The sequence below is a fragment of the Neodiprion lecontei genome, chromosome 7, assembly GCF_021901455.1.
Source record: "Neodiprion lecontei isolate iyNeoLeco1 chromosome 7, iyNeoLeco1.1, whole genome shotgun sequence".
NCBI classification, from domain to species: domain Eukaryota; kingdom Metazoa; phylum Arthropoda; class Insecta; order Hymenoptera; family Diprionidae; genus Neodiprion; species Neodiprion lecontei.
The window spans coordinates 18,990,753-19,012,695 of NC_060266.1; the positions used below are offsets into that span (position 1 = coordinate 18,990,753).

Here is a 21,943-nt window from a genome sequence, read left to right on the forward strand (position 1 = left end):
AAATGAGTAGATTTTGAATCTGATCGATCGAGTAGTTTTCGACCGATTTCAATAACAAAAGTGAAAAAATAAATGCAAGTGACGATATTTCGAGAATTGATCGACGGATATCTACGATTCTGGTCTCAATCGATGCCGTTTTTCTTGACTTCGATCTGATGAAATTTTTGATTCGATCACTCCGTCAGTTTCCTAATTATTTGAATAATGATATCAAAAAAAAAAAAAACGAAAGATATTATTTGTGTCAATCTTACAGGAGGTCAAAAAGAGCGGGAAGTTCAAATTACATGTTTTTTCGACACGCTGTTTATTTGGCACAAAGTCTTTTCAGCCCTGTGTTAAGAATCCGAAACCTCGAAAGAATATTTTTCACGGTAAAAACTAACGTTCAGACCTTGGTTCTGCGGCAAATGGCGAGAGGAAAACAAAAAAAAAACTTTCCGCAACATGAAACAGTAGTTCATCATACCTATATAGTAGACGAAGGCGCCGCGCGTCGGGACGCGTTAAACGAGCCCTTATCCCCTGGCTAATGTAATTCGCGGGAAATAAATCTGTCTTCCTGAGACAGGGTGAGCCGCCAGTGGAGGACGGACATGACCGCACCGGCTACCAAGTAGTACGTGCCAGTTGTAGGTACCTACCCAGAAAGACCGTCATGCCGAACCTCCGTACGGATGGGACACCTCGACTAGAGTACTAGACACCAACACGAGTCTGCCTTAATGCCGGACGGATGGGTACTTGGAAGCCTTTCGCGTCCTTCCTCTCCGCAGCCCCCAACTACTCTTGCCCCGAAACCCTCCGTTTACGTAACATATTCTATGTAACAACGCTCTTCTGGACTGAAATTTAACGCGGGATGCTCGACGCTCCACCTCAAAATTTTTCATATTCTAGCCTTATCATACATAGTTGATTGTTAATTCTGACTTCAGATTTCTGATCAGAGACCCCAGAAACACAGATGCCGGAAGCATCGAATCTTAATGGTTTTTTTCGATTTTACATCCGCCATATTCGATCCGCCATCTTGGATTTAGAAATGGTTAAATTTCGGCTTCAGATTCCCGATCGGTGACCCCAAAAACCAGCGAGTAACAAGTTTCGGCTAGAATGATCGAATGTTAATACTTGTTTTTCGATTTTACGTCCACCATACTGGATCATCTTGGATTTAGAAAATATCAAATTCAGACTTCAGATTCGTGATCAGAGACCCCAGAAACACCGGGGTAACAAGTTTCGGCCGGAAGCATCGAATCTTAATGGTTTTTTTCGATTTTAAATCCGCCATATTCGATCCGCCATCTTGGATTTAGAAATGGCCAAATTTCGGCTTCAGATTCGCGATCTGTGACCCCAAAAACCGGCGAGTAACAAGTTTCGGCTAGAATGATCGAATGTTAATACTCTTTTTTCGATTTTACGTCCACCATACTGGATCATCTTGGATTTAGAAAATATCAAATTCTGACTTCGGATTCGTGATCGGTGACCCTAAAAACTCCGGAGTAACAAAATTCAGGCCAATATATCGAGTGGAAGAATGTGTGACTGAAAGGGTTAAACCGTGAAAATGTACTCAATGAGAGTTTCGGATTTCTACTTGTTTTCCATTTTCTTCTTCTTTCCGTTTGATGGATTGACTTTGTGACGATGTATGTATTTGGATAGACGATGGTAAGAACCGAAGTTCGGATGGATTAGCGGATCAGCAAATTAGTAGGCCTACGACTTTAGAAGGAGAGAGTTGTGTATGGAGGTGTCAGTAAATAATAAAGTGTGTGAAATTAACCCAAATCCTGATCAGGTAACAAATTAAATAAATAACGACGAACTGAAACAATAAAGAAAGTCACACCGTTCTAAAATTATAAACACGACACATCAAACACTCTCCCTTCAAATTCTTCGAACAATTGTTCCGCTCGATTTTATCTATATACACTTTTACCGTCCGCTTTTATGTTATTGTTACTATTTTCTTTTATTCCTACTCGACTATTGTCTCTCATATCTTTCAACTTATACACCTGTGCCGTCCACTTATATTTTTTAAACTATCAAACCAAGTTTGTTGGGTTTCGACGTGCAGGGACTATAAATTTGGAATTATGTACTATTAAATTATAATTGACTTATGATCAATAAGAAAAATAATTGCAACTTTGAAAGATATTTTCGTCGAACTATAAAGAGCGAAATACGATTTACACGAAGTCTCCCGGGAATTTGTCGGAATTAATGTTCTCTCAGCGACAGGTTGAAATAAGAATCGGTCATGATTTCAATTTGCTCCTAAAACGAGTAAGTTTTACTGTATGATTTGCAACGATATCTATTCAGCGGTTGATATATTTTGCGCAGCTGGATTTCTAACTTGTGAAATGGAAAGATTTGTTTTTTTTTTACCTCTCAATTGCTTTGATACGAAATTCAATTTCGTGCTTTGCAGGACTTTTATTGGATTTTATCGGTCTTCGTAAGATTTGAACATACTTTGCAAGCTCTCACGATACTTCATACCATAAACTTTTACAGAGATTCGTGGGGCTTCGATAAAATTTCTTGTACTGAAAAATGTGTAATTTTTTTTTTTTTTAGATTGTACTTGTTACGAAATTCTGATGAAATCGGTATCGTTGAAACAAATGTATAAATATTGATAGAATTACAAAGAAGTGCGGTAAAAGGTACTATTTAGTGTAATTATAGCAGTCAGTACGACATTTGACTGATTACTGCTATCTGTTGAATCTGTTCGCTTGGCTTATTACATTTTCTCGCTTAAATAAGGCCTTCACATAAATTTATCGTAACAGCATCATAAAATTATTGATTCACAAAAAAATATCGCTCTAACGACCATAATCGGAAAGATCGAGTAGTAAAGCGTAACAGATTTTCTGGTTGTAATTTCAAACCTCATTTTCACTTCAAATACATAAAAAAAAATATTTTTCAGTCGTGGTGAACAGTGAAAATAGTTAATCACCTCGTAATAACTGTATAGAAATATTTGGAAACCAGTGTGAAAAGTACCTTTAAGATTAATTAATATTCTTCCAAGTTTCTACACGTTGCCGGAAGAGTAAAAAAATCTTCATTTTACACGCAATAAAAAACACTTTCCCAAACTACGTTAAAAATCACGTTGATTATTGTCAACGCAGGGCATGCTCACGTGTAATAACTACACGCCTCTATGATACCGTAATCTAGCCTCTAAATTGGATAGAAATTTGCTGATTCTCCGGAAAGACGATCGTCGAGTCTTGAGAACGCGAAAAAGGTAGAAATGAGGAAATAAAAATAAGGTGAGAGGAAAAAAAAAAGTATAGAGAACGAAAAGGAAGAAAATAATGCTTGTTCATTTCAAGAGAGATCGAGCGGAAGAAGCGGACGGTAATTAGTCGGACGAAACGAGGAGCTTAGAGTTCTCTCTCCCCCTCTCTCTCTCTCTCTCTCTCTCTCTCTCTCTCTCTCTCTCTCTCTCTCAAACAAGAACCCAGGTGTAATTGGAGAACGCGCGTTGAATCGGAGGTTATCAGTTGTCGGCTGATTCCGTTGGCGTTTCTTCTTCTCCTTCTTCTTCATCTTTCTTGCCTCCATACTTCATACCTAGGACTGTCAGTAGCCGAGTATCCTGCACCCATTTCCCGCTCAATCTTTTGAGCCTTGATAGAAAAAAGATTATAGATCGAATATTACGGAGAATTGTTCTGTTCATTTTTATTTTATTTATTTATTTGTTATTTTTTTTTTTTTGGTCACATCCTTTCGCCAAGAATAAAGAAGAAAGATTTCGTTGATCGAGACACGGAAAAAATCGTGCGAATAATGCAAGTTTCGTAGCGTTGTGAAAAATGTTGACGTCATCGGTCCGTTTGTTTGTTCGGGTTGAAGAAAAAAATTTCGTACGCAACTTTGCGCGGATTCGTCCCTTCGTTAATGAGTTCATGCGCTTATGATAACGAACTGCTTTTATAACGCGAACGAAAGAAGAAGAAGCGAAGGAAAGAAAAAAAAAAAAAAGAAGAAGAAAATAAAGAAAGCAGGAAAGAGAGAAAGAAAGAAAGAAAGGAAAAGGAAAAAAAAACAAAAAAAAAACGAAACTTTGCAGGAAGAGAGATAAGGTTAAACATTTCATAAATATGGATTAAAATATACAAGATAATATACAAGAAAGTTCGGTTGCGTGGTTGACTTTTATATTAAAGAAAAACCGTGCTGACAGGCTGGTTTTATTAAGTAATCCAAGCTAAAAGTGCGTCCGAAGAATAAATAAATTTCGCAAAAGGAAAAGAAAAAATCATCATTACGCGGTAGCGGGATCCTACCTACGACAAAAACGAGCCGCGGTGTTGCGAGTAACAAATAAAAAAAAAAAAAAAGAAAGAGAAAAAGAAAAAAAAAACCGAGGTTAAAAAAAAATTTACGTCGTTATACCCGGCTTACGGTTATACCTAATCCTCCCCCCTCCCTCCCTTTCCCTCTCGCGCCCCACGGAAATCCACAGCGTCAATTTTTTTCTCATAACATCAACTTAAAACGTCGTCATATAAACTTCGTATTTCATGTAATGTATACACATAAAGCTTCAAGGATTATGTATATTCATCTCACCCTTTTTCTGTACGTACATTGTACTTATACGTGGTCACGCGTAATGTATACTTTTGTAATTATTCTCTCGTTACAGTGATGATTAAATAGAAAATACACAAGGTTGAAATGATTTTTGAATAAAATGTGTATGAAATAAAAACAAACGATATGGCGGATTAATGGTAAGAACGGAATTACCAACGAACAAATAATTAATTTTTTTAATCACCGGGAATTGATTTTTCATAAGGGATCTATCTATTCGTTTACCGTTTACTTGTTTACAACAATATCATGCGTATCTTTACATCTCATACTTTGAGTTAGAATTTCTTAGAATGTATAGTTGTTGGAAAAAATCGTATTAAACTTAAATTTTTCGATAACAGTAGGAACATTTCGGTTCTAACATTGCGTTGTGAGAATTTTTTTTTACGTCAAGGGGATGTTGATTTTTTCGCATCTCCGCACGCGGCGTAAACCGACGAATTGTAATAATTTCGGTCGATTCGAAACGACTTGAATCTATACGAAACGGCATAAATTGACTCAATTACCAATCGCGAGTGTTTCAGTCTATCGAACAGTTGTTTGTAAGTTAAATAACGAAGATTGAACGCGAAGCTGCGGAAGAAGCATCGTTGGTAATTGGTTTGTCCTCTGGGGGTGAGTCGATGAAGTGAAAAGCGATAAAGCACGGTAGGAATCAGGAATCCAGTGGCATAAATTGATCCATCAAGGGCGCGATGATCGGACGAGGCTCCCCTTTTCGCTCCGTCCAACTCCGAGCACGGGCGTTGAAACGGGGTAGTTTTCTCGGGCGTTCGAGGAGGTGAATAAGAGACACAAGGGAAGGACGGTGGGCAACTTGGCGAATTCTATTCAGCAGGTAGGAAAATGCCCTGGACGAGAATCGCTGTAACAGTGTCGACGGGATTCCGCAGTCAGCAATTTCAACCCCTTCTAAACCTCCCTTCCCCCCCACCCCCCACCACCCGACTGTGACACCCTAGCGCTCTTCATCCCTGGCTGCGCACACTTGAGCATGGAAGCGGAGAGAAAGAAGAGGGCAGTTTGCACCGGAGAAACGTCACGCAGACGGATGATTCGTCGGAAGTGTTCGTCGAGTTCTACAGGTGCGCAAAACTGGGGTGGAAGTCGTTCCCCGGAGGGTTGCGAGGGTCTCGCTTTAAAATCTCTGAACTTTGATCTCTCGGTTTTTTTTTTTACAAATTGTTTTATACGTTCACGTCTGCAGGAAGGTTCGATTGTTTCCGAAATATGTGTATAGGTATGTTGTAAGGGAGCGTCGTCAACCCCGCGTATGTCCTTGGATCCTGCCGAATGGTTTCTCGTTCTGCTTAGTCAGGCTGATTGGGAGATATGAGTTTGTCAATTGAGTCGAGGGGCGGGATTGCTTCGTTTTGAAATCTGCGAGAAGGGCGCGAAAGCGTTTTTTTACGTCTTGATTGATTCTCTCTGTACTCTAAAACTCCGGAAAGAAATTGTTCGATCGAATATTTATCTGAATCTGACCTGATCTCGTCAAGTTATATCTTTGATCGGTCATTTCAAACTTCATTTAACCGGATATTGCGTAGTTTGTGATTATTTTCAGCGAGGTTCGTGTTATAAGACTTGACTAATTTGAACATGGAACGTTATCTGATTTTGACGTAATCTTACGTGTATGTGAAGATCCAATATATCTACACAAATATGACTTACTTGTGAATGGTGGACGTCAATTTCCAGATCCCGATTCAAATCAGCTGAAACTTGATATTATTTCTGACTTGATCTGATTAAGTGTATGATTAAAGTTGTGTTTGAATTTGAGTACGAAATTAAGACTTCAAAGAATGAAATTTTTCTTTCTTTAACTGTACTAATTACTACCAATCCTAACCAAGTATGATTCAAATCATGGAATTTGACGCTTTATCTTACAAAATCTTATTATATACAGTCAAATGTGGCACTATATTTGGTTATGCAATACGATCAACTCTGAGATATTTATTCAGATCTAACCGACAACTAGCTGTTAAGATCTGATATATTTTTCACTAAATCTTATCATATACCATTAAATGTGACACCGTGCTACTTGCACTTTGCTTTTACATTCAGATCTAGCATTAAGTTCACTAAAATCTGAATACGCGCAGTCAGATCTGACATTACGCGTCCAAATCTGTTTGCATATTATTAGATCTGACAGTACGTATATCAAAATCTGAATACATATGATCAGATATCATCTTACAAGTACATAATTGAATTGAAAATTGATCATATATTGTTGGATTTGACAATATATTCGTAGAAATCTTCTTACATGTATTCAGATCTAGCATTATGTTTATCGAAACCTGTTTACGTAAACTCATATTTGATATTACGTGCACATGTCTGCATTGAAATCCGATCACATATTTTCAGATCTGACATGATATTCATTGTAATCTGGTGACATACTGCACATACACATTGGGGTGGTCCTTATTTGGAGGTTGGTAAGATTTTCATTGGGACGCCCCCAGATCTGTTCCAAATCATTATAAAAAAATCTGTGTAAAGTTTCAAACCTCTACGTCAACTGGAACACGTGCCGCTAAAGTCTGAAATTTTCAAATGTAAAATACATGTAGTGTTTATAACAAGTTATTTCGTTTTGTACGACTTTGGTATATATTAAGAGACCGATTTAAAACTTGGCAGAGTTGTTGCTTATAATAATAGAAACAAACCGTGAAAGTTTTAAAATTTTACCATCATTTTACAATGTATTTCTTTGTATGTTTTTCTATCATTATAAGCAGCAGCTCGGTCAAATTTCAAATCGGTCACTCAACTTATACTAAAATCATACAAAACGAAATAACTGGTTATAAGAACTACATGTAGTTTATATGTAAAACTTTCAGATCTTAGCGGCACGTGTTCCAATTGACACAGAGGCTTGAAACCTTACACAGATTTTTGTGAACAATGACACAATGAAAATTTGTCTGACCCCCAAATAAGGACCACCCTAACAGATATATCTAACCTATGTATGGTTGGATCTAAGCCCATATTCAGCTACTTTTACCATATCTGATATATCTTGAAACAAATAACTGCGTTGTACGTTTGTGTCACATTTTTTTACTATTCACACATCACGTAACATAAAATGATTACATTTGAATTTAATCCGATTACACGTTATTGTATCGAAGCATTATTTTTCGGAAAAGGATTACGGTTCGAGAGCCCACTTTGCAGGTTCGGGTGAATGATCGACGGGTCGTTTAAGGGCGTTTAGAAATGGGCGAGTGCTCGCTCGTTTGCTCGAATGGTTGAAAAATATATGCACCCCCATCCGGTTTAACGGTTGTAGAAATTTCCATGCGGTAAAGCCGCGCCGCGACAAGCTTGTACCTTATACCAAGTAAAAAATAACCTCGGTCAGCGCAGCGGCGTGTTTCCAGCGTCGTCGAAACGCCCATATTTCGCCACTTCGACCCTCTATTCTCGCCCCCATTCCCCCCGCCTGGTGTCATCCATCTTCTCGCTTCTCCTTCGCTCCTTTGGTGGCTCCCTTACAGCAGCGTCGCACTGTTTCAGGTAATCCCTGGAATATGTCAACAGCTTAAGGCACCCAACCGCAGCGAGGCGAAAAAATGGGACTGCGAATTCTATTTGGTAGACACTTTTTTTCCGCCCTCCTTCTCTTTTCTACGTGTTACACCCTCCCGGGTGGGAATTTTCGCATTGCGGCAGTGGTTCAATTTTTACTTGGAAATTTTTTAACACCATGCATCGTGAAAATGCGAATACCGAAACCTTGTTGCTGTTTTTTTTTTTTCTGTCGTATGGGATTTTCTATTCAAGAGGTTTTCTCAACCCGCTAATGCTGAAGGTTTTTTTCTTGACTGTTTGCACGTTCCATTATCGTGTGGATCCCGAACCTATGAATTTTTAAAATCGACCTTGTCTTCTTTCCCGCCTTATTTACACATCAATTTCTTCTTTTCCTTGAGTGCTTCTTGTCAGAAGGTCCTCTGTGAGTTCCGACAATCCTCAAACTGTGAAAACTCTTACTATATAGGATCCTTGGCAATGATTTTATATACTTTTTATGCTCACAATTTTTATTCGTCAAGGATTGTTTGAATTCCGGCAAGAATAAATTCGAATTCTAATTTATTCAAATCGTCGGTATAAACCAGTTTTTTGTCGTATCGTACCATTGCTTGGAGCTGAATTTCGGATGCATGGACAAGAAGGTGCTCGAAAAGATAATGACGAAAGCTCCTCCAACTTTCTTTATCATCAAAGTTCTTTCTGCAATTCACCGTATTTCATGCAAATAACCGGTGAATCAGTTCGAGTCGTTGGTAATTTCTGAGAATATCTGATTCCGCAAAGAGCCTGGGGCGAGTTGTTAATTGAATATACAAAAGCGGGAAAAATTTAAAACGGAACGTTTGCTGATTCGGGTGTTAATAATGTAATCAGAGGATTCATTCGTTTTACATAGGATAGAGAAAGAGAGATCGTGGAAGGGGAGGAAGTGTGAGTTTATAATATATTTTGTCATTCCCTGAGTTATTCAGCTTTACATTTAGTTGTGCGACTGAAATTGGCGATCTCTTCCCATTTACAGAGACATGTGCATGCCCAATGTACATAGAATCTCATTCGTTCCGTGAAAAAAGTTTTGTCCTTTCATCGGGACGAACATCGACCGTCGTCATTCAAAGAGAAAGTTTTTCCGCCCTCCGAGGACTGCCGTTACCGAGGCTGACAAACAAGGTGATAAATCCATCATAAAATCATCCGCTTCGTTCAGCTTCGAAAAAGTACTTTCCCCAAAGTTTCGGAGTGGCGAAATAATGTATAGAGATTTGATCGTTTCCCAAAACTCAGAGGGCATTTCCACTAAACTGTACCAAATGAATTTCAAACTCATTCTGCACCCTCGGTGGTCAACTTCCGTTATTGTTTTTGTCCCGGTCGAAAGTTTAATTTCCCCCAACTTCGAGCGGCGTTATGGTGTTGGATTCGGCGAAGGCCTTGAAAATGAATCGTGGGGGGATGTTTTATGCCCCTTGGTAGTAATCTATGTTTGTGGAAACGTGTTTGTCATATTTTTTCTTCGTTAATTACGAGCTTCAGGAACAAATTTCTCATTCGAATGAAACTTTTCAGCTGACGTGACCAAATTAAGCTAAAGGTTTGGTAGGCTTGGATTACATTCAACCATTACTTACGCATCATAGATCGATCACGCGTGTGCTATGCTGTGTGTGAAACGTTAATGAATACTCTAGCAGCAGAACTTGAGAATTTAGCGAGCATAATGTGTTTGACCCGAGACGCCCCATGGTCCATTCTATGAAAGGACGAAGCGAGGGAAGGAGGGAAACCGCTGAAAAAGGACTCCGGTCCAACTCATCTACACCTTCAGTTCCAGGTAACGCCATAACTGAAGTGACAATGAAATTCTCCGCGTACTACTTGATGTAGGAGCAACGGACTGAACTCCGTTCATAGCTGAAATCGTCCCAACGCATACGTGGAAGTGTGCAATGCACCGAGTTACGAGAAGACATAAAACCAGTTAGAGAATTGTTCCAGCTATATTATTTGGACCAATGACGGTGAACACGAATGAAACAACATTGCTACTACGTTATAGAAATTAATTTGACCAAATACGAACGGAACAAATTAAGGTTCCAACGATTTGAGCAAATGTCTTAGGATTGGACGGTTTGAGGTGATCGAAATGTCATACTTCATTTTGATCAGAATCTAATGTTTTTTGGCTTAGTCCACTCGTTGATCAAATGTCCAGAAATCTTGAATTAGAGTGAGCTAACTGAACTAACTGAGCGCTGGAACATTCGTCTGTAGGATGAAAAATACCAAAGTTCATGCATTCGAAACTTTCCGATTATAGAACCGTTTCTCATATTGTTGATATCTCAACTTGTGTTACTCAAATTTATTTGCAACACATAGTTGTATGCTGTTTCATTCGCGATCACCATCAATGGCGTAAATAAGATTGCTAGAAAAGTTCATTATTGCGCGATTTCAGAATGACTTTCAAGGAGTTTCTTACTTTTCAAAATTTATGAGTATGTTTTGTTTATAATAGTTTAGTAAATTTCAGACAATCCTAAAGACGTGAAGTAACGATTCTTCCTAAGCATGCATCGTTACCGTATCGTTACTAACTTCATCCTTATCCTTTTTTCTCTTTTCTTAACTTTTAACTCAGATCGTGTAACCGATTCGCGCTAGACGTCGATATCACCCCAATCGTGCAGGCAACTGAAAAAGTGCTAAAAATCGAGGTGTATTTTCCAACGTAACCTGCTGAGTGTCTGAAATCGGATGATGACACTAAATTTAGATAATCAAAAAGGTGAATTAGTAGGTTAAAATTTTGTCTGAACTACGGACGATTGAAAAGTATTGAGGCGAATTGACCTTTATAGTTACAAATTCATGATACTGAATATTATCTCAAATTTTGTAGCGATGACCCATCATGGTAAGTTAGTATTGTTCCAGACTAGGGGGTTGCAGGGGAAGGAGACTCGGCCCTACTTCCATCTTCTTTGCCTCCATCCTCCACTTGTGGGTTGGTGGGAATAGGTTCATCATGGTGGGAGTTGGTCATCTGCTGATCGCCGCGTACTGAGTGAGGTGTTTTTGTAACCAGACTTGTATTTATAGCCTCTTAAGGTGCCGTCTGCCCATTTTAGCGGTACCTCTTGAATTCATGGCCCTAGTAACCTATTTTTTGATGCGTGGGGATCATAGTTTTCTAAGTTTTAGGCTCCACTGGTTCACTATTTTAGATGCAATAACAATGCAAACTACATTTTTAACCAGTGTCGTTCCGCCCTTTTCCGCCGGTCGTCTTTCCTCGCAATCCCCCTACTCTCAAACAATATTAACTAGGATACTGGTATTTCTGACTTTGGATGAGGGACCGTTTTCAACATGGTTGTAATACAAGGCTGGTTCTGGATACAGATTCCTACTACTAACAAACTTACCGACATCTTACACAGATTTAAACCCTTCTCTGCGATGACGTCACTGCGTTCAACCCCTGTTGTACCCACCCGAGAATCAAAATCGTGCAGCCTTACGAGCAATTTGATATATCCAAGGTCAGAATCGCGCTGTCTTACCAACAATTTTATCAACTGAAGTTCAAAATCGCGCTGCTTTACCAACAATCTCGCTGTCATTCCCTCTACCAACGGTCAAGGTACAGCGGAAAAGGGTTTGAGTCTTGGTAGGATGTCGGTAAGTGCGTCGGTAGCAGGAATCTGTATTCGGAATCGGGTTTGTATTACTACTCACCACGAACAACAAAAATCGATCAGAAGAAACTCGCGGAGAATTGGTCAAGAAGATTTCAAGTAGCGGAAGGATGTTGAATCAAGGTTTCGAACTTCGTCGATGTCGCGGGGTGTACAATGTCTGATCATTTCGAACAGTGACGCGTTCCGGGCAAACAAACGACGCTGACTAGGAGCATTCAGTTAATTCTTGGAGCGTATCCTAATTGAAATTTACCCTTTGACGTAGCGCCGAGGCTTTATCCGAACGAGTAAGGCACACACGCTCCACCATACGTGTTTGCGTGTGCATGTATGTATGTGTATCAAACATTCTGGGTCAAATGTCGGTTTACTTTCGTTTTGTACGCGCCACGTGACACCGGAGGCACATGCCTCGGTGCTTCGGCTACGTATCGAGGAGTTTTAGGAGATGAAGGGAGAAACAGACCATATCATGACAAAGAGCGATTTCAGAGACCTTGTATATACATAGTCGACGGTGAAGGACAAAGCAAAATGCGGGATGATTCTGAGTACTCTGAAACCAAGGTACAAATACATTCGAGCATTCTTGTTGCTGGAGGCGAGGATAGAATTATATTCATGAATACCGGGAACGGGCTCTGTTCTTCGGGTATATTTACCTGCATGGACTTTATTCGAACTTCGTTACCGATCAAAACTGATCTACTAAAAACAGAAGAGGCGAAAGTGTAAGCAACTGATTACTGATGATTTCTTTCATTGGCACCATTAAACATCTTCTCTGTAGCAGACATGCAATTTCTATACGAGTACGGGGATTTTCTTGTGTTCAATTTCTTGAAGCCGAGTTATAATGTACAAAATAACGATACGTGATTTTTAATTTTCTTCGAAACCTCGTAGATGGAAAACTTTTCCTCATACTGATTCTACACTCGAGCGGAAATTGGCTGACAAATTGGACCGACGGCGTTCCCTCGACCTTCGGGTAATCAATTGGCTTTGCTGTAGATGAATGAAAAATGTAGCGTTTGACGTCTGGACAGAAAAATTCGATAATGAAATTTTTAAACGGTTAGACTTTATAACCCTCGAGAAAAAAGAACTGATATTTGTATCCCATACGAATTAGTTTCCGCGTCATATTCGACATTGGCTTGGTTAAAGGAAGGCACTATAAAAGTTTACGTAGAGTCACTTACAATCAAGTGGATTAGTAGTTTGGATTAAGGTGAAGTTACTTGAAGTGGGTAGTACAAGAAAAGCGAAAGTCGGTAGAACCCGACGGAAAGGAACTAATTGCAAGCAAAGGGATGTGAGATTAACAATGCAAAGTAGCTCGAATTCGCCATCTCGTTTCTAAATATTTCAAGATTGACTTATTTTCCTTTTGAAGTTGAAAGTTGCTCCAACAAATTCTGAGCTTCCATTGGAAGCTGCGATTGCACAACAACACCGTGAAAGTTCTCTATAAGTGCCTGAATTCGAGCCTGTGTCACTCGCGAAGTTTCTGCTCCCACAAGTTTCTCTGGCTGCAGGTATAGCATTGCAGGGATGGGTGACTTTCATGTGTACCTTACGCCAATATAAGACCGCTGCGCAGAGGGATCCGGCTACTTTTCGCATTACTCCTAAGAATGTACCACACGTACAGTCCAGTCAAAGAGCTGTATAGACGGAAATATCGCCTAACAAAGTTTTGAAAGTGCAAATGAAATTCATCGGGTTGTGCTTAGTCGAAACAATATTCATTTGGAACCGAAATTTGATTAAAAAAAAAAAAAAAAACCATAAATGTCAACTATAGTAGCATAATTATTGATGATTTTGAAGAGATCTCAGTAACTAAAGTATGTCTACAATGACAAACTTGCGTCGTTTGAATAATTCCAATGAACCAAGACTGATTTTGATCGCGGTGGAGTTCTCTGAAGAAACTTTCGAATCTAAAAAAGCACTACAAATATCCAAATATCAGACAAGTTGAACTCGACCACCTTCAGTTGCACGTTCGAACCTTCGTTGACACGGTGTCTCGTGTCTTTTCAACTCTTCGACGGACTGTACGTTTGATAAATCCTGAACGTACCTACCGACTCGATAGTCTGCAACCCAAGGTTACCCGATACTCAAACCCGGGTAGGTATGGGACTGTATCGACCGAGTTGGCTTGCCCGAAACTCCTACGAAGGGGTGAATTCTTGGGCAACTTCCGCGGCGCCGCGTCAGAGGCTTGGTAGAGCGGTAATAAAGTGAATCGTGGAATCGGGATAAACTTTGAACAACTGTATAAGGAAGCTCTGGCTACGGCTCCTCGACTCGCAACGCGGGGAAAATATCTTCGACCGAGATGGTTGGCTGACGAATCTCTGTGTGTGCGTGTGTGTGCGTGTGTGTATGCAGCCAGCCGGTTCGTGTACCACTTCGCATCGCATCGCGTAGCGTTCGGGGTGGTGAAAATGGGGGATGAAGAGAGAAGGAGGCGCCTACTCGACGTATTACACGAAGTTCGCACACCCCGTCGCTTTCAGGCTTACCGGCATGAATTTACCCACCTCTTGAAAAGATAACGGACGAGGTTGGTGGGTTTGGGGGGGGGGGGGGGGGGGGGGGGTTGGAGGGAATCTCTTCATCATCAGCCCGACGTCTGCGCCACGCTCTGTGTTTGTGTGTCTGTACCTTATACCTTATATCCCAGGGTCTTCTTAACGCCAGTGATGACGGGCACGCGTTTCATCCCCTCGCGGATTTGAATCACGGCAGATATTCATCTCGAAATTACTGTCTGTGTATCGCAACTCTTGTCGTAACTCGACTTTACGCAGGAGTTACGAACGTTTTCAAGATTTTTTCTGGAGTCCACTGTGTGTAAAATTGTTAAACAATCGTCACGAGATTTGTTATACTCTTCAAGATTGGTTTCACGATAAATCGTTTTTCTTTTCTTGTTTAACAATTTTTATCAACGCTTTTAGAATTACGGATTTACAAGAATCGTGGTGTGAATTTTTCAAAAGTCGATCAAGGAAGGAAATACGATAAGGAAAATAGCACGAAAAATTAGTTTCACCTTCTACTTAATTTGAACATGTAGTTTGTTACAAAGTCAAAAATATTGGAAATTTGACTGGAATTCGTTAGTTGTCATTAAAATAAGCTGATCAAAATTTACAAAAATCCATACAAAATATTAAATTTTCAAAGTTTCACACATTAGAAGAAAATTTACCAAATTTTCGGTATCTTTATCGTAAGTCATATTTATATCTAATATAATATTTGAAAGAACTTCGTTACAGATTTGAATAGCGACTGATAAGTGATCGTTAACTCATACTTTCAATTCATCTGTTTTTTCACAAAAAACTATCAAGTTTTTAATCAGTAGCTTACGGATCTCCTCGACAGCGACTTGATTGATTCATATAATTAACTCGGATATTTTTATACATAATTACACAATTAATTATAATTTTTATACATTGAACCGTTAATCCTATATAAAGGAAGTATAAAAGTGGACAACCGAAGCAGTTTCAACGATATTAAATTAAGTGGAAGATTAGTTCGTTAAACGGATGGTGGAAAAGATCGGAAAATTATAAGTCGAGTGGGCAAAAAAACGAATCGCTAGAAGTCGTATCCAGAACAATTTCAGCACTTTATTTTTACTTTATACATATATATTTTTTTTTGTTCCTCTTTTTAGGAAATCCGCCACAATTTAAAAGCAATCATTGGTTTGCATTCGACGAAATCGCCTAATTGAACAAAATCCAGCGCGAAATTCGACACTTCAGGCTGCGCTTCGAATCGCGAAAAATTCGCTGTTCCGGCTGGTTGAGTCCGTTAGTAGGCGGCTGCACTTTAACGACCAGCAACTCTGCACCTCCTCTCTCTCTCTCTCTCTCCCTCTCTCTCCCTCTATTTCTCTGCTATGAATATTGAAATTCTAATTATTCGTACTCCTGACACAGGCCTCACACACGGTCCTCTATCTTGTTAGATATAATTTAAACTTTCTCAACTATAGGCGGTTTAATAACGAGAGTAATTCATCCGTATTAAATATTCATCCCTGAAACTACCGTCCACCACAATTCTCTATGCGACCATCGAACATTTCCGCCATATTTTGATCCCGCAGAGTTTCTCGTCGGTAGCTTGTTTCCATACCTTCGCTTAATTTTGCGCTATGCAATTTGTTTGACGATTCATCATGTCGAACAATTCCGTGAACAGTTATTTACGCTTTGAGACAATACCGGCCGATAAAATTTTATCAAATTTTTTACATGCTCCCAATATGTCCGGCGAATAAATTTTTCTCTTCATAAAACTGATTATTTCGCATCAATTAACCCAAATTTATTTATAAAAATGATTTTCAAACGCGGTGTTATTTCGGCGTAATTGTTAATTTTTTAATTTCTTTCTTGGATATAGTTTCCTGGTTTTTAACCGAAGATGAGAAAAACTGTTTGCCGAAACATAGGCGAACCTATGAATGAATCAACGAAAACTTATTTTGAGAAAATAAAAACGTTTTACGATTCGTTCGTGCGTTTAAAAAAGAAGCAGTCGTTCGAAACGATTAAGGCATTTCCCCGCGGTAGATGAGAAAAAAGTAAATAAATAAATAAATTCGATTCCATATGGCCAAACATTTGGTTACCCGGTCGAAAAAATTATCCGCGGTAATTGGAACGTTTTCATTTTCTTTTTTTCGCTGCCTTCAGATAAACGTTCAATCCTCTTTAATTAACAATTATTTTATTCTTCAGAGACATTTTGATAATAACAGAGCGTTTTTTTTCGTTAAATTTTTGACGATCTGGATGAGAATAAAGGACAATTTTATCTTTATCTATAAAGTAACACTCATCGTGTCGTACAACAGCGATTGAGGCACGTCGATTATCACATATGTATTCCGAGTCGACGATCGGTGGAGAGAAAGTTATACAAATTATACATCGCCGCGTTCCAGGTTGGGTTTGAAATCTCTCCGTTCGTTAGCCCGAAGGTTGAGTGGTTTACGGTTGAGTGGTCAATGAGCGAAATGGCATCTGAGCTTCGTGAGGATCCCTTAATAAGAAGCACCGGGTTCCTGAATTTACAATTGAATTAATTCAATGGGGCCCCGGTTCAGCTCCAGCTTTCCCTCTCGTCAAAAGGCGCGCATCTCGAAGCACCTGTTTCCCAGAATCTGCAACGTTGCGAATATTCGCTGAACGAATACTCCTCCTTGGCATTCATACATGCTTACGTATAAAACGTATGACACATTGATATGACGGCAGGTTGTTTCACCCACTTGACAAAATTTTCGAATCTCAGGCTGAATGTCTTTTTATATCATTTTTTCTCCAACCATACAGACGAATCCAAGGTGAAAGGTATTTTAAAGATTATTAAATTGGCCAAGGTGATTCTGAAACATTATTATCAATATTGAAATCACGTCTCTTGTTATTTTTATTCAAATTATTCGAAAATTAAACAGTTAAAGACTGCAGCAGTCTGCATAGAGTAACCGCAACTAGACGTTTCGAGAATCCGAGACATTGGTTTTACTTTCTAGAAAAATTCTTTCCTGTTCGTCGCGTGAATCAATCAATGGAAAGAGGAGAAGACGCGATTATTCTCTACATCCATTGTATGAAGAATTCCAGGCGACCGACCAACGTCAACAACAATTTTTTCACATTTTTTATGCAACTTATCAAATATCTATAAGCATTCAATTTGATCTTGAGAAGGACCTCTTTTAAAAGTTTCAAAAAAATTCTCAGCAACTTTATTTTTTATTTCAAACATTTCAATACCGGTTCCATGATGGGCAGATATTATAGAAAATTTTTTTTTTAGTATTTTCAATCTTCTTGGTCAACTGAAAATTTCCGAAATACTCCCAAAACTTCTATTTTTCACAAAAAAATATTCCTAGACCGGTTTCATCGTGCTGTGATTTTTATTTATTTTTTTGTTACATTCAATTTCCTTTTTTTTTCTAAACTTCGAAACGGTTCTAGAAATTGTCTCAGTGAAGAATAAAAGTTTCGAGATATTTAGTTGATCAAACAAGTTAAAACTGTTAAAAAAAAAAGATGGAACAAAAATTGATGCGTCTTGGGTCTCGTCTTGGAATATTCTTAAAAGAAACTCAAGTTTTTAATAATTCTAAAAAAGATCCTTCACAAAACCACTCTCAATATTTACAAACAATCAACCAGTCGAATAAAAAATTTGACAAAAATTCCAGGTACTGTTTTAAAGTTCGGACAATCGTAGAAATTATTTTTAAACAAAATCAAAAATGTTCAGGGTCAGATTAAATGTCGATTGGGTTCGCATAAAATTCACCATACATCTATCACCAAAAGAATTTCCTCGTATGCCTTAATCAGCGCAAGTTATCTGTTCTCCAACGTTTGCTCGCCACTAGTATACAACTAATTGTAAGATAAAGAAGCAGGCGAGGGATGCAAAAAAAAACAAAAAAAAAAAAAACGTACACACCCAAAGAGTAAGAATCGTTTCCCCGTGGACACGTGATATCACGTCTGAAACTCAGCTCGGTTTATATACCTATGCGAAAGTCGTTGCGTGACTCGATCGTGACGGTGGTGAAATCCAATTACTACTTGAAATTGTGCTGGATTCTTTATTTGGATTTTTCTCTCTCTCTCTCTCTCTCTGTATATATCCTATAATATATATATATATATATTTGATATACCTAACCGTGGATTCGAAGACGGGGTTTTCACCACGCCGTTACGCCCGATAGCGCAAGACAATAAAGAATTTATTAGTTTCCTATTCTAGCTTTATTTCTTCGAAATATCCCGCCCCCGTTCCTTCTTTCTATATCGAACTCGCCCTTTGGCCCAGCCGAAGGACGAGACGAACCGGAGAAGCCGATAAAGGTGTCGATTTTTAGACAGAGACCAAATATTTGTGTCATGGTGAAAAAAAAATAAATAAAAAAAAGTTTTATGAAAATTTTTTCCATTCATTTGCAGTTTCGTTCGCCTAATGTTCTAAAATATCCCGTAACTTTCAAGTCTTGGTACAAAAATTCGGATTCTTCCGATTGTCTTTAAGACAAAAAGAGGTGCGAAATTCTCTACCAAATATTCCGTTTGGATTGAAAATATTCCCGCGTACGGTTAAAATTTTTCACCCTCCTCGAACGCGAGTCTCAATTGTTTAATTTCTTCTTTTTTTTTTTTTATTTTCGTCCTCCGCATCGGAGGAAAAACTTCGTCGGATGTCAAAATTGAATCGTCAAGATACCGAAATTTCACAAGGTGGTAAAATTCACAGCGGATTTCTGAATCCGTAAACCGACGTCTGTAATCTGTTCACCAGAAATCGAAAAAAATTTTTGAGGGTTCGAAAAAATCTCGATCACAATAGTTTTTCTCACCAGTTTAAAGGGGTGCTTTTCATATTCCGGCGTCGTCGGACTCACCGGCCATTTTTTCTTCGGCTACTCGGGAGGAAGACGTAGACTCGGTTTCTCGCTCCGGGACGGATTCGACGGATAATCGCCTGAACAATTCCTGATCCATGACGAGCCTGACATTGACGGTATTCTTCCACCATCGGTACCACGGGGACATTTGATCCTGCGGAGGGTTCAATCAAGGCTTTTAGTTGATACTGCAGACGGGTGGAAAGAAAGGGGGGAGAAATGATAAGAGCTGTTTTCGATACTCCCTCCCCCCCCCCCTTTTGTTCTTTTTCTCTCTTTCTCTCTCTCTCTCTCTCTCTCTCGCTCCGGGCTTTTGAGGCGAAGTAATTTATCCGATCGACAACAGGTGAACATGTCGGTAAAAGTTATCCCATCAATCACGTCCTTTGGGAAGGTATAATACACGTACTTGTACATATACTAACTCAACTCAACCGAAGGTACAAACACCAGCGCCAAAAATTAATCAGCAACTGTTTTCCGCGGTGATTTATCTGCACGAACATCCGGCATTCGCAAACAGGCGGAATCTGAGGAATTCAATTGTTCGAGGCCTGATTTGGTGTGAGGAAACTCGGCTTTGTTTTCTGAGACGGATAATTGTTCACTTGTGGAAAGTCGGTTACTGCGGATCGTTGCAACTTAAAGGTGAATCAGAAGGGTCGGGAAAAGAGAGAAAAAAAAACGTTTAAAGATCTCTGGTAATGCAGCTATCTGCGCCAATGATGGTCGACGAGAACGAAACGACATTACTTGAGCAGATTTCAATTTTGGTCACGTTTTATGTGTCTTAATTTTTTCCTCGGAATTTTGCAATTTATTCTTTTCCTAATTACCTGTAATGAAATCTCTTCAAACTTGTGGAAATTGTGGGGTCTATGATCGTGCTTGTAAGTCGATTAGCAAAGAGAAAGTCAGACCTCCGTGTCAAGGATTCTACTGAAACTTCTTAAGGTTATGTAATATTCCTACCTTTACCGACCGAGCAAACTCACCCGTTTTCTTTCTATGTTAAATATCAGATTGTCGTAAATTCGCAGTTTAAGCTTCACCATGGCTTTGAAATAGTACTCAATCTATGAGATTCATAGATGAGACAACAAAAGTTCGTATTCGAGTAAAAAATACACGATGTGTTTCGTTTATTACATCATTTCAAACATCTATTAGCGGCGTGATGTAAGCGATTTTTCCCAGAGCAAAATTTCAAGCAACGTAATAAATTTCAATTTTACGCATTAAAATATTAGGATTTTGTTGAGCACTTAAAAACTTTTTGGTTGAAAGTCATTATATTTCTTTTATGCATACGTAAGTGCGATCATTTTATCACTTTGGAAGTTGGGATATTATTGAAAGTTTAACAACGATACGTATGACTGGTTTTGTCAACCTTTTGAATTTCAACCACCATCCGCGCTCAATGCAAAAAAGAAATAGAGAGAAAACTGTAAAAATGGTTTGCGGGAAATAAGCCCCCTTTTTTCCCGCAAATGCGTTAAGCGGGAATAAACTGCTACTTTCGTTCCGCGTTTCAGGTCAAGAAAGTTAACATTACGGTTGAGTCGGGAATAAAACTGCATATTACAGGCTTCGTATCCTAGATGAAGAAAACTTATAAGTACTTTACAAGTTTGAATAGAATCCATGACCCAGAGGTTTGATATTATCCTTGTGTTGAAAATGTCGTATTTTGCGTAGGTCCGAAATCTTCTCAAGTCAGAAAGTTCAGCTTTCACTCTACCCGAAGATTTGGGCTTAAGGTACGATCAAAAGTCACGCAGGCGATGTCATATTTCGGTGTATGACAAAAAGCAACCAGGATGCGGGATGAAAATCCTTCTCTCTTGGCGAAAAACAGGACGATCCTTGACCCTCGATATCCGACGAAGGGCAGCGCGCGGCATGAAATTTGGTCAACATTCCTCCGGAAGGACGCGTGTCCTTCGGTGGGTCGTAAGGCGTGATTGCCTCTGAAGGATCCCTCCGGATCACCTCCGTACTGTTTGCGGTTCACCGGTCAATTAATTTCACGGATGAAGCCGCATCGATAAGTCTTCCTTCCTTACCGATGTCCTTCTATCCTGTCCCACCCTGTTCTATGTCAACTTCACGGGATAATTCAAAATCGGGACTCCTTGTTCGGGTATCGAACGTCGAAGTACCGACACTCGAAAACCCACCGAATGCCCTTGTCTACATTGGACTACCCTTGTCAGAATTATACGGATTAAAACGTTTCACGCCTTTCTTTCGAGAAGGATTAAAGCTAGACGAAACCGGCCAATGGACTGTAATTCCCACACCAAAGATTTTCGAATCACCAAACTTACCTTATTTCAATAGGTCAATTTATCCGTGGTGTGTTGAAAATAACCAGAATTATTTTGGTAATTTCCAATTCTGTAAATAAGATTTTTTGCCGAAAAATTGATGTTTTTTATTTTAACGATTTTATTACGGGATAATCGCGAGTTCGGGATTTATTAAATTGTTGTAT

General features: G+C 39.1%; 1 protein-coding gene across 2 annotated transcripts in view; it reads left to right on the forward strand.

Annotated features, from left to right (window-relative positions):
* LOC107222368 (zwei Ig domain protein zig-8) overlaps window positions 1-21,943 on the forward strand; it is a 379,382-nt gene that overhangs the window by 157,930 nt on the left and 199,509 nt on the right. The gene's annotated exons all lie outside the window — the stretch shown is intronic.